This window comes from Brachyistius frenatus, unplaced genomic scaffold (genome assembly GCF_029030835.1).
Source record: "Brachyistius frenatus isolate BFR_SWC_R1_liver_20210118 unplaced genomic scaffold, ASM2903083v1 Contig_41, whole genome shotgun sequence".
Classification (NCBI taxonomy): domain Eukaryota; kingdom Metazoa; phylum Chordata; class Actinopteri; family Embiotocidae; genus Brachyistius; species Brachyistius frenatus.
The window spans coordinates 580,011-594,358 of record NW_027210640.1 but is presented as its reverse complement, the minus strand read 5'-3'; the positions used below and the strand labels follow the sequence as shown (position 1 = coordinate 594,358).

At 44.3% G+C, this 14,348-nt stretch overlaps 1 protein-coding gene across 12 annotated transcripts in view; it reads right to left on the bottom strand.

Annotated features, from left to right (window-relative positions):
• Window positions 1-14,348, bottom strand: part of LOC138623023 (ephrin type-B receptor 3-like) — a 62,758-nt gene that overhangs the window by 35,959 nt on the left and 12,451 nt on the right. The gene's annotated exons all lie outside the window — the stretch shown is intronic.

The window sequence follows — 14,348 nt, the reverse complement described above, 5'->3', positions numbered from 1 at the left end:
ATCCTCTGCGATATGAGTGTTAAAAACATGCAGAGTAATGTTTGAAATGTTAAACAAATGTTTTCTTCTTGATCTGATAGCTTCCTGTTTGCCAGGTTTTCTGCTGTAAGTGCAACACAAAATGTCTTTTCCTCAGGCATGTATTAATGAAACATGATGAAAGCAGGATTTATTTATTTATTTTTTTGTCCTGCCAAAAAAAAAAAAGTAATGAGGAAAAAATAATACTAACTTCAAATCCCCTAATGACTCCTTCTCTAAAACCTTTCCCTTCAGGCTTCTCCACTAGTTAATTATCTTCTCCCCACCTCTTCTGTGAGTCGCTTTTGTTGTGCTCTTCCACGGTCAAACAGACCAAGCACATGGCAACCTGGCATGGGGCAGCCACTCCATTAAAATACTATGCCGCCTGCTTGCCAAACACTTGAGCCTCTGTTTAGCCACAGAAACAGTGAAATGTGTCAACACTGAGAGAGAGGACCCCACGCTCAACTTATTAGCGCTATTAGCCTGATTGCTTTGTGAGCTATCTTTGTTGGCTCCACTTTTGTCATCCAGTGTGAGGCGGAGGAAGAGGGGAAAAAAAATCAAAATAAATAAAAGAGAGCAGGAGGAGAGATCCTATTCAAATTCAAATTGTCCGAGCAGTCTTTTTGCCTTTGTGCTGGGCCAGAGGGCGATGATTAGGAGAAGTCCCCTCCATTTTATTGTAACACCTCCCCATCACTCCCCCCTCCCCCCACACACACACACACACACACACGCTCACACCCACACACTCACAGTCACAGTAATTGGCTGCTGCGACATGGACAAGCCAAGGAGTTGATTCCTCTGTGGAATTCCTGAACGGACTCCCCTCCCATGACAACCCCTCCCCATTAGCACACACACACACACACACACACACACACACACACACACACACACACACACACACACACACACACACACACACACACACACACACACACACACACACACACACACACACACACACACACACACTTCATCTCGCTACCACTCACTGTCAGTCATCCGACAATGCCTGTCACACAAGAGGTTTGGCCCTGAGTGTGTGTGTGTGTGTGTGTGTGTGTGTGTGTGTGTGTGTGTGTGTGTGTGTGTGTGTGTGTGTGTGTGTGTGTGTGTGTGTGTGTGTGTGTGTGTGTGTGTGTGTGCCAACAGGGTAACGCCGTAGTTATGTAGTAAATAAGCTCTCCTTCTAACTTTCTGTCTCCCTTTCCTGTCTCTGATTTCCTCTTATTTATTTAATAATTCATAATTTCTTCCTCCCGACTCTTACTCTTGTATCATCTCTCCCACTGGAGAAGTCTAATTAAATCAAGTCTTTGCCCTCTGAATTTGTCACTGGGAGTGCCCTCTGTTATTTCCCCCTCATCAAAAGATACCTATGGGTATCGAATACTTTTTGGATTTTGAACAGCGGATTTTGGACAGTGTGACCCTTTTATTTGTGTGTGTGTGTGTGTGTGTGTGTGTGTGTGTGTGTGTGTGTGTGTGTGTGTGTGTGTGTGTGTGTGTGTGTGTGTGTGTGTGTGTGTGTGTGTGTGTGTGTGTGTGTGTGTGTGTGTGTGTGTGTCTGCTGTGACCAAGGAGGGGTATTACCTCTTTCAAGGGCTCATGAAGTCTAGTCTAGTTCCTGTACTGCTGATGGAATGGGCTTCCTTGTCTTTACCCCCTCCTTCTTCTCTCTGTGTTTAACCCCCCCCCCCCTCTCTCGTCTTTCTATCATCTCTCTCTCTCTCTCTCTTCACCCCCCTCCTCCAATCCCCCCTCTACTCTCCTAATCACAAAGCACAGAGGTTCTGATGAACAGGTAGCCCTCAGGGCAGCTGTCTACAAAACCAGGTGTGCCTCTGTGTGTGTGTGTGTGTGATTACATGTGAGTCACCATGTGTGTGTCTGAATAAGTGCATGAACATATGTGTGTAAGGCTCCAGAAGCCACCTTTTCGCTAGAATAAGTATGATTATCCTGTGGCTGTTTGAGTCACAGATGTTTGTGTCATTGGAAGTTGTTTCTGCTTCTGTTTACTTTTACCTTTATATCCCTTATAATGTTGAACAGAAAAGAAACTAGCCTTTTATTGTTTAACTCTATAACTATACTGGGTGTATAAAAGGTGTGTAAAAGATGGACAAAGGGTTTTCACTCTAAGTCAGATGTCAATTTTCTAGACTTTCACTTACTAAAAGTTGAATTTCCATTACCTATAATCTAAAACAGTCCACTTTGTGCTGATCAGACAAAATCCGGCATCAGTATTTTATTTTCTAGCAACTTCTGAATTAACTCAAACTCCTTAAATGGGAACAAAATGAAGTAACAACTAAAGTTTCTCCGAGCAGTGATGGGGGCAGCATGCTTCTTATTGTTGGCTGTGAAGTTCTCCCTCTCCCACATTTTAATAGATCGATGGTAGTTTTCACAAACTTTACATCTGGCTTTTCTGTCGTCTACTCATTCGATCTTCTAAGTTGTTTTGTAGCCAAAGCTCTTGAAATGTTTATTTTCCTGCATGTTTTCCTTCGTTAGCAGCTACACAAAAAAAAAAAAAAACACGTATTGACTGAAGTGACTGTTGAGGAGTGGGAAGGAGATAAAACCACTTACAGGTTAAATAACACTACATAGAAAAATACCTTTGGAAAAATGTTAGCATGCTACAAACAAAATTCCCTGATATTTAGGACATGGCTCAAAAAAAAAAATACCCTGACTTTCCATGTCTGGAATATACTTTTTATAATTCCATGATATTCCAGAAATTCCACGACCAGTGGGAGCTCAGTAGACACTCACAAACTACAGTTTCCCCCCCACAGTGCTTTCCCCTGCCCTCCCTCTCATTGTGTGTGTGTGTGTGTGTGTGTGTGTGTGTGTGTGTGTGTGTGTGTGTGTGTGTGTGTGTGTGTGTGTGTGTGTGTGTGTGTGTGTGTGTGTGTGTGTGTGTGTGTGTGTGCATGTGCTTGTGTGAACGTACACACTCTCTCCCTTCTTTGCCTTGACTTCCAAGTTAATATCCCGACCCAGCCTGAGACCCAGCATTCACAGCAGCCTGCATTGTCTCATGGTTTCATTGAAAGGCTCAGTGTTGGGCTGCTATTGAAGAAGTGGCAGTCCCTTCATCAGCAGTACTGACAGCATAACACGTACACACTCAAACATGCACGCTCACAGTTGGGGGTTAGCCATTAGCACTTGTTTTATTGGCTGACATAAGCACTTCAGATCGCCTTGAAAATCCAATTCCGGGAAGGTTTAGTGTGAGTTCTGTGTGTGTGTGTGTTGTGTGTGTATGCATTTCATCAGGGGGGGCTATCTTTGTTTAGTTTCTGTGATTCGATCTGATCTGCAAATTATTTTTTGCCTTTGTTCACTTGTAAATTAAAATAATGATCAATGCTCAAGACATTAACTTACACTGTAACTAACTCGGTGATCTCAGCTGAACACGTTGAACCTTGCAGTTACCAATTCATCGTCAAGGTTTTTGTTCAACATTCACCATTTATCTTCCCGTCTTTCTCCGCCCCCTCACTGACGAGTTACCTTCACGTGTGTGTGCTGCTCCCACAAGACTGCTGATGCTGACTGTGGTGACTTACTAGCACAGCTCTGGGCCTTTGCCTGAGAAGACCTAACCACCTTTGTGTTGTTTTTTTTTAGTCATGGCTTCCTGTGTGACATAAAGTTTACTGGGTTTTGTTCATTCCCTACTGAGACATCAGTGTGGACGAGTCATCCCAGAGCCTGTGGATTTACGACACGGGATGTATGGTCTTAAGTTTTCTTACTGAAAATGTTTAATGCTGAGATCACCTGAAATGGAAACATAATTCCTGCACTGTCAGTAAATGAGCCGATTATTGTTGCACTTCCTTTTTTCGTATTTTTAACCAGTTGATAAAAACTATCATAACATGAATTGGACTTGAGTAACAATCCACCAAGTGTTGTTTTTGTTGCTAGGATTTTTTGAAAGTTTGGTATTACATGTCATATTGGAAAGGTTTGCATTTGCAAAAGATTATTTGCCGAGCATCAGGTCTGCCTGTGCTTAACCACCACCAGGAAACGGGCACCAGACCAGATTTCTGAGGGGCCGTGGGATGTTTACATCACCCAACATGGAAACTATTGCCTCAATACTTGACCACAAATGAAGTAATCTTTCACTCCCAGCCCTTCCTGGAAATTCTGCACACCTCTCCCTGTTGGTTTTACAACATTTTATAATCCAGTCTGCATTGTAGATTTTTTTTTATTCCCCCTTTAATACAATTAAACATCAAATACTGACAGCAGACACTGTTTAAATATAACACTGAATCAAATTGCTGAATCCAAGCACGGGGTGACTCGTGCAGTGTGCGCCTCTGCGTGAGACGCCGAGACGGCATCATCCGATTTCCTGGCAAATGACTCAGCCAACTGCGACTGAAAAATGCAAACAAGCAAGTGAGCAGCAGGTTCGCTTTTACCTCGAGGTTCTGCATATGGAAATACCAATCTTCATGTCAAGTTTTGCGGGTATTTGTGTTTGTGTTTCTATTAGTCAAAGTGACACAGGGAGTGCGTGTGTCACTACAGCTGTTGATCACATTTCGTTTCCCCTCACACTCCCTGGAGGGGGCACCCACACCTGGAATATGTTTCATACTTAAAACACAATATAGTGTAAGTCACCGCAGCGATTGATTTACCCGTCTGCCACACACAAACAAACACACGACACACTCCCACACATGTACACATGTAGGTGAAAACTTCTATAAAAAGACTTCACCAAAATAACAAGCTGCCAACACACCTCCCTGCATCTGCTCCACTATTATCTTTCAATCACACCTATTTATAACATACACTGTGTAATATACTTTTTCACCAAAGAATCCCTTTGTAAGCGCGTGTTCAAAGTCTGGCTCAAGGGCACCTCAGCAGAAAGCAGGTGGGGGGGTGGCGGGAGAGGGGGAGGGGGCGTGCTGTGCTGTTCTGCAGACAGTGCAGTTTGCTGTATAGAACAAAAGCTATAGAAGAAAAGGAGATTATTTTACAAATGATTTAACAGACTCTTTTGCATTTCATCTGGAAGTAGCACATGATAAAAAAAACAAACACGTGATTTTTATTTTTTTAAACAGACAAATGTCCATGTACTTTGTTTTTTATTTGAAGCTTGTTACTGATGTTCAAGAACCGCCTCATTACATGTTCGTCTGCAAACAGAGAAAAATAAAAGAGGGGCGGTGGAGTCATTTACCTGATGAGATAAAGCATCGACGATTTTCTTTTGATTTGCTGCTTTGTGCGGCCAAAGCCTGCAGACTGTTCCACCAGCTCCTCAGTGGGTGTAGATAATGAACAAACGGTACTCTACGGCTCGCAACCTTGATAATAATCATGTGAGTTGATAAATATTAGGTGCCTCAAAGGTCAAATGAGAAGAGGGAGAGATGGATTGTGATTTAATTAGTCCTGAAGCGAGTCTTGTTCTTACACAACAGTCTCGCTTCAATTAAATGTTCGAATCCTCAGAAAGTTCTAATTACATTGAAACAAAGGGAGGCGCACAGGTACGAAAGCTAGACATCCATGGTTCCACGCTCTCTGTCTTTGTGTGTCTGTCTGTGAGCAGATATTCACCTGGCGCCTTTGCCTCTCAGAGGGATTTTGGGTATTAGTGGTGCAGGCTAACAATGTGACAGGTGAGTGTCAGGACTCCACGCTAACTCCGTCCCAGGCACATTTAGCATATCAAGTCTGCCTTCCGTGTGCCTGTATGCTTAACCTTAATCCATCCCCAGTCACATTTCTACAGATCCCGTGTTCTTTTGTGAGAGTGATTACAGGGACCACAGCTGTGATCACTAAGGTGAGTGTGTGTCCATTAATAGATTGCTAAATTAAAATAAAATGCACCTGTATTTGTTCAGTGAGTCAGTCTGGATCAGTGCACCAAGAAAAAAAAACTGTTTGCAGTCAAATTAAAAATGTTGGAACATCTACGTCAGAAATGAAAGGTAGTGAACGAGGGATGAGCCATGTGAAAACAGTGGCAGGATATGTACCTGCATTTTCTCCAGCCTGATACAGCCAAGGTACAGAGGAAAGAACTACTGAATGTGGCTTTATTTGTCGAGATAAGCTAGAGGGAGGCGTGTGAACGGAGAAGGAAAAAGAGAGAGAGGAAACGAGTCCCAACTTTGGGTGTGGCTGCTTGTGATTTTAAAAAAAAGAAGTAATTCAGTGCACAACTCATTCATAGCAACACTGCTTGTAAGTCCCCATAGAATTAAGCAGAGAGTAGGAGTCAAGGAAAAAAAACGGGAGGAGGGAATAGGGAGTAAGAGATGTGAATGCAGAAGAAAAGAAGAGATATTCAAAACAGAGACAAAGAGAGAGGAGGTGTGTGTGTGTGTGTGTGTGTGTGTGTGTGTGTGTGTGTGTGTGTGTGTGTGTGTGTGTGTGTGTGTGTGTGTGTGTGTGTGTGTGTGTGTGTGTGTGTGTGTGTGTGTGTGTGTGTGTATTTGGGGTGTGTGTGTGTGGGGGGGGGAGGGGGGGCAGAGAAAAAGATGGGAATGCAAGGCAAGAGGGGCCGGTAAGGTAACAAAGGGGGGGAGCAGAAGGGAGGAGAGAACACAGAGGAGAGAAAAGGAGGGAGAGGAGAGGATGGAGAGCCGGTACATGCTCTCTTGTATTCCCCACAGCCCCTGCACTTCTTTCACTGCCTCTGTGTTTTTGGCATGCTGACATACAGAGGCCTTCAGAGACTTGGTGTGTGTGTGTGTGTGTGTGTGTGTGTGTGTGTGTGTGTGTGTGTGTGTGTGTGTGTGTGTGTGTGTGTGTGTGTGTGTGTGTGTGTGTGTGTGTGTGTGTGTGTGTGTGTGTGTGTGTGTGTGTGTGTGTGTGTGTGTGTGTGTGTGTGTGTGTGTGTGTGTGTGTAGATGTCTACAGTGTCCTCTGTATGTTTGTGTGTCTGCCTGAAGTGTCTGTGTTTAACATGCAGCCTGATGGGAACTGTTTTTGCTCATTGCCTTACTGCAGCCCAGGGAGCCATTGTCGACTTCACTGCTGTCCTTTTCTCTGTTTTTCTACTCTAGTCTTTTTTTCCCCTCTCCTCTCCTCTCCTCTCCTCTCCTCTCCTCTCCTCTCCTCTCCTCTCCTCTCCTCTCCTCTCCTCTCCTCTCCTCTCCTCTCCTCTCCTCTCTCTCTCTCCTCTCCTCTCCTCTCTCTCTCTCTCCTCTCCTCTCCTCTCCTCTCCTCTCCTCTCCTCTCCTCTCCTCTCCTCTCCTCTCTCTCTCTCTCTCCTCTCCTCTCCTCTCCTCTCCTCTCCTCTCCTCTCCTCTCACTCTCCTGCCTCTTTGCCAGCGAAGGCAACCATTCATAACAGCTCGATAGCAACAGACTGTGTAGAAGATAGCAGCACACATTCCCAGGCCAAATATATGAAGCTGTGATAGCAGCAACGTTTCCTTGGGGACCTATGTGTGAATTTCAATGGAAACATTTCAATGGAAACAATTCAATGGAAACATTTCATTGGCTCGGGGGACTAGTGTTTGCATGTGCGTATACACACTCATACAATGATTGTATGGGTGGAAGCTGCTGATTATCTGGGTGTCTCACAGGACCTGGAAGCACACACACACACACACACACACACACACACACACACACACACACACACACACACACACACACACACACACACACACACACACACACACACACACACACACACACACGCTTTTGTTTAATAGGAGAGGAGCTATTGTGCTGCCTACGTAGTCAGATCGTGTGTGAGCAGTTAGCTCACTAATAGCAGGTTTCAGACAATTTTGTGTGTCAGCAATGGCTGACTCAACAAACAGAGCTGAAACACAGGGGAGTACAGATTCCTACTGTACACTCACATAATGCTAATGCACACACATCATTTATAATGCATACAAACAGAAAATGAGACATATTATTAAGACTCCCACACACACACACACACACACACACACACACACACACACACACACACACACACACACACACACACACACACACACACACACACACACACACACACACACACAAATCCTGTTTGGTCACCGCGGGTGTAGCCTCGAAAGAGCTGGAACCGGGCATTGAATAAAAGCCGTGGCTTTTTGAATGGCTGAGCACCACAAGAAAAGGGCTTAGCACCAAGCTCTGCATTCTGTTTCAACAGTCTCTCACAAACACATGGCCTCCCTCTCTCTCCGACTCGCTCCAACTTTCTCTCTCTCTGCCCCTGCTATTGTTGCTCTTAATACAGCCGCTGCTAATATAGCCATCTGCCAACATATCAGATCACCTTTCAATGCACTTCCAGTGCATCATGTAATGATTGTGTTGCATCTAATTAAAGATGGCAACTTCCTGTTCCACCCGGAACAGCTGCTTGTGCTTCTGCAGTGAGGGGCAAAGCCCCAATGCGGTCCACATTTTCCACATGCCAGTGGCCTCCAATTACTTTAAAACAGTTTAAAAGACACTGTGGTGGTAGAAACCAAAAGGCTTGAGGTTTGCTTGTTTCTTTTCTACTTCTCCTCGGAAACTCGCACAGACAGGATAAACAAAATAACAGAACCAAAATGGGAACAGGGGACTACCCTATTAGCATGGACTCCAGCTAGATGTAGTAAAAGCCGTCTTTTGGCTCATCGAGCAACCGCTCGTGATTTATGAAGATGTTGCAGAGTAATTATCACGTCAATTATCACCGCCAGTCATGTTAATTTCCCAGGTATGCCCTCATTTACCTGTGAAGAAGAAGAAAAAAAGAAAATGGCAGATGGGGAATTTTACTGGATGAGTAATTATACTCTACCCTGCCCCACCAGCACACATAATGGCACCCCCGCTCCCTCATCCTGTCTTTTCAAAAGGAGTGATGAGGAGGACCGGATGACGTGCAAACCCTGGCGGGCTGCTGCTTCTCACATCAGCTTGTTAAGCAGGCAGAGGGCTTGTTAGCGTTTACCTGCTGGCCCAGCCATTAACCATTCAGGTCAAAGATAGAAAGAACAAAAGGGAGGTTAGGGCAGTTAAAGTGAGGAATGCATCCTGCCAGGTCAGGGCTGTGTGGTTTGAGTGACTGACACACTCTCACGCACGAACACACCCTGTCTGCACCAGCCACGCAAATGCACACACAAAGACCACAGGAAAGCAAGCTATTCCTCCTCTCTCTTTCTCTTTGTACCCTCACATACAAGTCGGGGGAGTGGTGCCTTATGTAAAAAAAATAATTATATTAAACCTTAATGTCGCATGCGACATTACAAATACAAACAGGGACAGGAACAATGACCCAGATGCACTCACACACCAGATGCTGTTTGTATAAAACACTGGGAAAGGTAAACTGGGCAGGTCAGCTGTGAGATGTTGTCCTTTCTCTTCCACTCACAAATCCTTTCTTCCTTTCTCTTCTGTTTCTCTCTCCTTCACACATATGGCTACCACTCCTGTTTACCTCCATGTTTTCCTCCACCCCAGGTGTGGGTTTGTTATAACTAACTTAAGCACCTTTGAGACTTTGGAGTGAAGTCTTTGGTGTTTCCACCCCAATAAAACCTTGACGCCAGCATTGCTCTTGTGCATGAGATAGCAGGATACAGCTTAATTTCTGTCCGCCTTTTTCCATCCTTTGCGATGTGAACAACGGTTAATGGTCTATGATGACAAACAGCTGCAGACTGATTACTGGAAGGGCTTTATATATTTATTTCGTGGACCGGGCTTCATTTTATTTGTGAAGCGGCTGGTGGCAGATAAATGTGTTTATTTGTTATTTGGCATCATTAACTTAGAGTAAAAGGGGCAGAGGAGAGATCATAATTATTTATGGCTATTTTGTTTTTCGATGCCACATAACCACAAATGGCTCGCATAGATTAATCACGCTGATCTGTTTTGGAGTGGAAGCTCTCCTTCACACACTATCTCTGTCGCTCTCCCTCCCCTCGCTGCCACCAAGACTCTTGTTGGACCCGTATTGCCTAATTGCCACTGAGTTAATTAATCTCACACTTTGCTGCTGTAATAACTTGACTTTTTAGACCTCCTCTGTGCAAATGGACTTTGCCTCTTTAGCTGCTAAAAGCAGCAGTAATGAACGGACCAGGAGAAAGGCACGCAGAGAGAGAAAGCCTCGGAGGCGTCCATAAAAAAAAAATCTTAAAACATGGCAGTGTCAATGCTTATATCTACTCAACCTTACATGTACATTACATTTACATTTTAGCCATTTAGCTCATGTTCCTGCAAAGTGGCTTCCTGTAAGTGTAACAGTACAGGAGAAAAAAATTGAGTTCCCAAAATGGCAGCGTTGCAAGAAGCAGACAAACATTCAGACAAAATCCTCATGTGACTCTGAAGGTCTGATGCCATGTGATGGAAATAAAATAAGAGGAAGAAGGAGAATAAGCTCCTCGCTTTCAAAGCTACTAAAAAAAATTGTATTATATGTATTTTAAGTCCTTAGCATAATTACCACAATAAACAAAATCACTGCTGTATTGCTTGCCAACCTTTCACCTCCAAACTATATTTTAGAGTTCACTGGGAGACCCACTTTATGGCACAAGACAATAACAGCATTTGCTGTACAAACATCACAAAACTGTATCCAAGTCAACAACATGATTTCAGTACAATGAAGGGCTTAAAAACACATCCTTTTTTTCTCAAAAGTTTAGGGGTAGGGCTTCATTTGGATTTATTAGAATAAAAAAGGAAGAAGATTTAGGAAAAGAGGAAGTTCATTAAATAAAGCTGACAGTGGCAGGATGTGGAAAATTACACCCACACTAGAGCCTTCAGCATCTGCACTACCTGTTCTCAGCCCAGCTCAGCATTATCTGGTCAATCCCATGGTCAGGGATTGGTGAGGTCCCAAACCTTATTACATATTAATATATTTAACCAATGGAGAAAGGCTCAATAGATGGTCACTGCAGAGAATCCGGGCTCTGGGCAATTAAAAGAAATTGACGGATGGACAGACAGACATCCAAGGCTGCTGGAGTCCATATGGCAGGGGGCTTTCAGAGGCCCACTTCAATTACATAAAGACCTCTGTGCATTGGCATGACACACAGAGGCCCCCAGACAGCACCAGCAGAGTAAGAGGGAATAAATCATACAGCAGTTAGCAACACACACACACACTGACACAGGCACAGTAACAGACACACTGGTCCCAAAATGCAGAGGCTTCACACACACACAGCATTGGTCAACACAGACAAAATTAGCTTTCTATTTCTCTTTAAGACTTGCATCACCCTTCCATACTCAAGGACCCTCACACACTCCAGCAGGTCTACTAATCCAAAGCCAGTGGAGTGGCCTAAAGTGTATGCCTTGTCTGCTGTTTTGTCTGACGATGTCCTGTGTGCAGCGTAAATCTAAGACAAAGAAGCTGGTCGTACATCAGGACAGGAGGCAGGAGAGGGACGCTGTCAAAAGTGAGGAGGGACGAGTTTCGCCGGTTTGGCTGAGTGACGTGGAGGACAAATGAGATCAAGGAGGGAACAAGGAGCTTTGGGTTAAATGTCTTTTCTTGTTTTTTTTCATTTTAGAAGACATACAGTGTAGATATTTTTCATTTTGTCATCTGTTTAACTCACCGTCTCTCCTTCTCTTGGGACATGGGCTACCCTGGCTAATGTATTATTCACTCTTCATTGATGTGTAACTAAAGCTGGCAGTTTGGAGGGAGCGGGGTGTCACCAATTACCCCTCACCACCACGACCTACACACAGACACACACACACACAGTAGTCCAGCCACAAGGCCGCCAGGCACCCATTGATTAATGTGCTGACACAGTGCATGTTTGCGCACACACATTTTCCTGTATCTAAAACGTTTCCACCTTACATGGATGTGTGTGTGTGTGTGTGTGTGTGTGTGTGTGTGTGTGTGTGTGTGTGTGTGTGTGTGTGTGTGTGTGTGTGTGTGTGTGTGTGTGTGTGTGTGTGTGTGTGTGTGTGTGTGTGTGTGTGTGTGTGTGTCTCTCAAGGGACACAGAAGGTTCATTTGGGAACGTTAACAGGAGCACAGAAATATTATAGAAATGCCACATTATCACTGGGAGCACCAGTAGCGGTGTATGTGTGTGTGTACAAAACAGGGTGTGGAGCCTTGGGAGACAATTGGTATTACGGGAAAATTATATACACATGAATCAAAAAGTTTTGTTCAAACATTTGCACGAGTCATAGGATAAAAAGGTCAGGCTTTTAAGACAATCAATAGTTAGTCCATATATTAACTTTTGCTGTTTCGACGACAGTTTTGAAATGATTTTATGTGGACTGAAGTGTTTGGAGGTGAAGCCACTCCGAAGGAAGCAGCAACCAGAGGAGCAACAGGTTTTATTTGTGCATTCTGATGCACACAAACAGCAGGAATCTTGTTTTTGCACTAAAGGTTGTCCGAGCCAGGCAATGGTTAACTTTTTTCATCACTAACCCAGAAGTTCCCACCTGCCTTATTGTGATACTTATAAGACGGCCTGTGGCAAACTTACCTAGTTAAAAAATAACAATCCCAATGTTTATGCCTAAACTCACCCATTAGCACATGTGTTCTGCTGGGTTCAGCTCTGTTGTGGCCTGTGGCGATAAAATCAGAAGGGAATAAACAAGAACGAGGTGCAAGTTTGTTTTTCTCCACAAAAGGAGACATGGGAAATGAGATGTGTAAAAAAAATATCAGCTTGTTTCCATCCAGCTCGCATGTGTTCTGTCTACCTTCAGTGCAAATACACAAGCCGGTCTACTTGGTGGTCCACGTGAGCTAGGTGGGGTTGCTCCAACCGCAGGGTGTGGATCAGCACTGACCTGATTAGTCATCGGATCTGACCCTGAACCAGCCAAAGTGGGAAGAATACAAATGAATCGCCAGGGCTACTGGCCAGTAAATCTGACTTGCGAGCAGTGTTTATGGGATTTAAACCGCACCACACAAGGCCGCAGCGGATGGGCTTACTGATCCTGAGCAGTGACTTCACTGTTTAAAGGAAGGGGAAACATGCTTTCGGGCATGCGTTTGCTGGACTGATTGGTAGTTCCAGTAATTATAAGACTGGATAGGAGTGATGTCATGTTGCTGGCATACTTTAATCACATAGGTGTTACGAAGTCAACAGAATGCAGCTGTTGTTTTTCCATGTTTGCAACTAGCCACTTTTACAAAGGCAATACATATATAAATAAATAATGGCAGAGTTAAATCTGCAAAGCCCACGCTGCTGTGGGAACCATTTCACCCAAATGAAACCTCTAGTTGTGTTTTTTTCGGTTCTCTTCTATATCTAATGCCTGTCAAGGCTCAACACATTCAGACTGCTCTATCCGTGGGTTAATGAACAGGTGAGGAATTAGTTAGACAGATGGAGATGGAAATTGATTTTTTTAAGTGTTGCCTCATTATCCCATGTGGGGCACTTTATCCAGTGCCACAGAAACACAACACCAGACAATGTGGATTGTGTAACGCCAAGGTCATGTGGGTGTTATCGTTTTCTGTATGCATAGACGAAATGAGGGTCGGTGGTCTTGAATTGCCTGGAAGCAGGGCCATTAGCGAGAGACTAATTAGGGGAGACCGAGTGGTCTCCAGTACCCGTCGAAGCCAAGATTCATAAATAAGTAAGTGCAGGGGCAGCTTGGTCGCTTAATTAACAAAGCGTGAAAAAAGGGCGTGAATCCCAAGAGGCACAAACCCAATCTGGTTGCAAGGATGGGCTATCGACAGCGTTCCTGTCTATCGTGGTGGCATTGATTGATAGCAAGCCAAATTGAATCTCTAATCATCACCACCCTTTTAGTTCCTGCACTCTTGGGGATTTACAGAGGCCAAAGTGGCACAGAGGGCCATGCTTTTGTGTCCCTCTTCTGACACTGGTGGCATAAACATTGCAAACCCCCCCCCCTCACATCCTTTCCCCCGTGTTCACTTGACCATCCCCATCTGGCCAGGGGTTATCTGACCCCTGCGTGTGTTCTAGCTCCCACTTTCATGTCTCTGCCCATTGTTTTCACACTCTAAGCTGTTTGGCTCGGTATTTAAATCCCAGACACCTCCTGCAACTCACACTTAGACACCCTCTGCCACCTAAAGCAGCATATTAAGTTACAGCCCACTGAGGCACCCTCGCCTTTCTTTTTTGGAGCCGTTTCTTCTGCGTTAATCTTTCATTTTGTCCAAGCTGACAGGCAAAGAACATGTTATGTGAAAAAAAAAAAAAGCCGAAGGCGACAATGACGTGTTG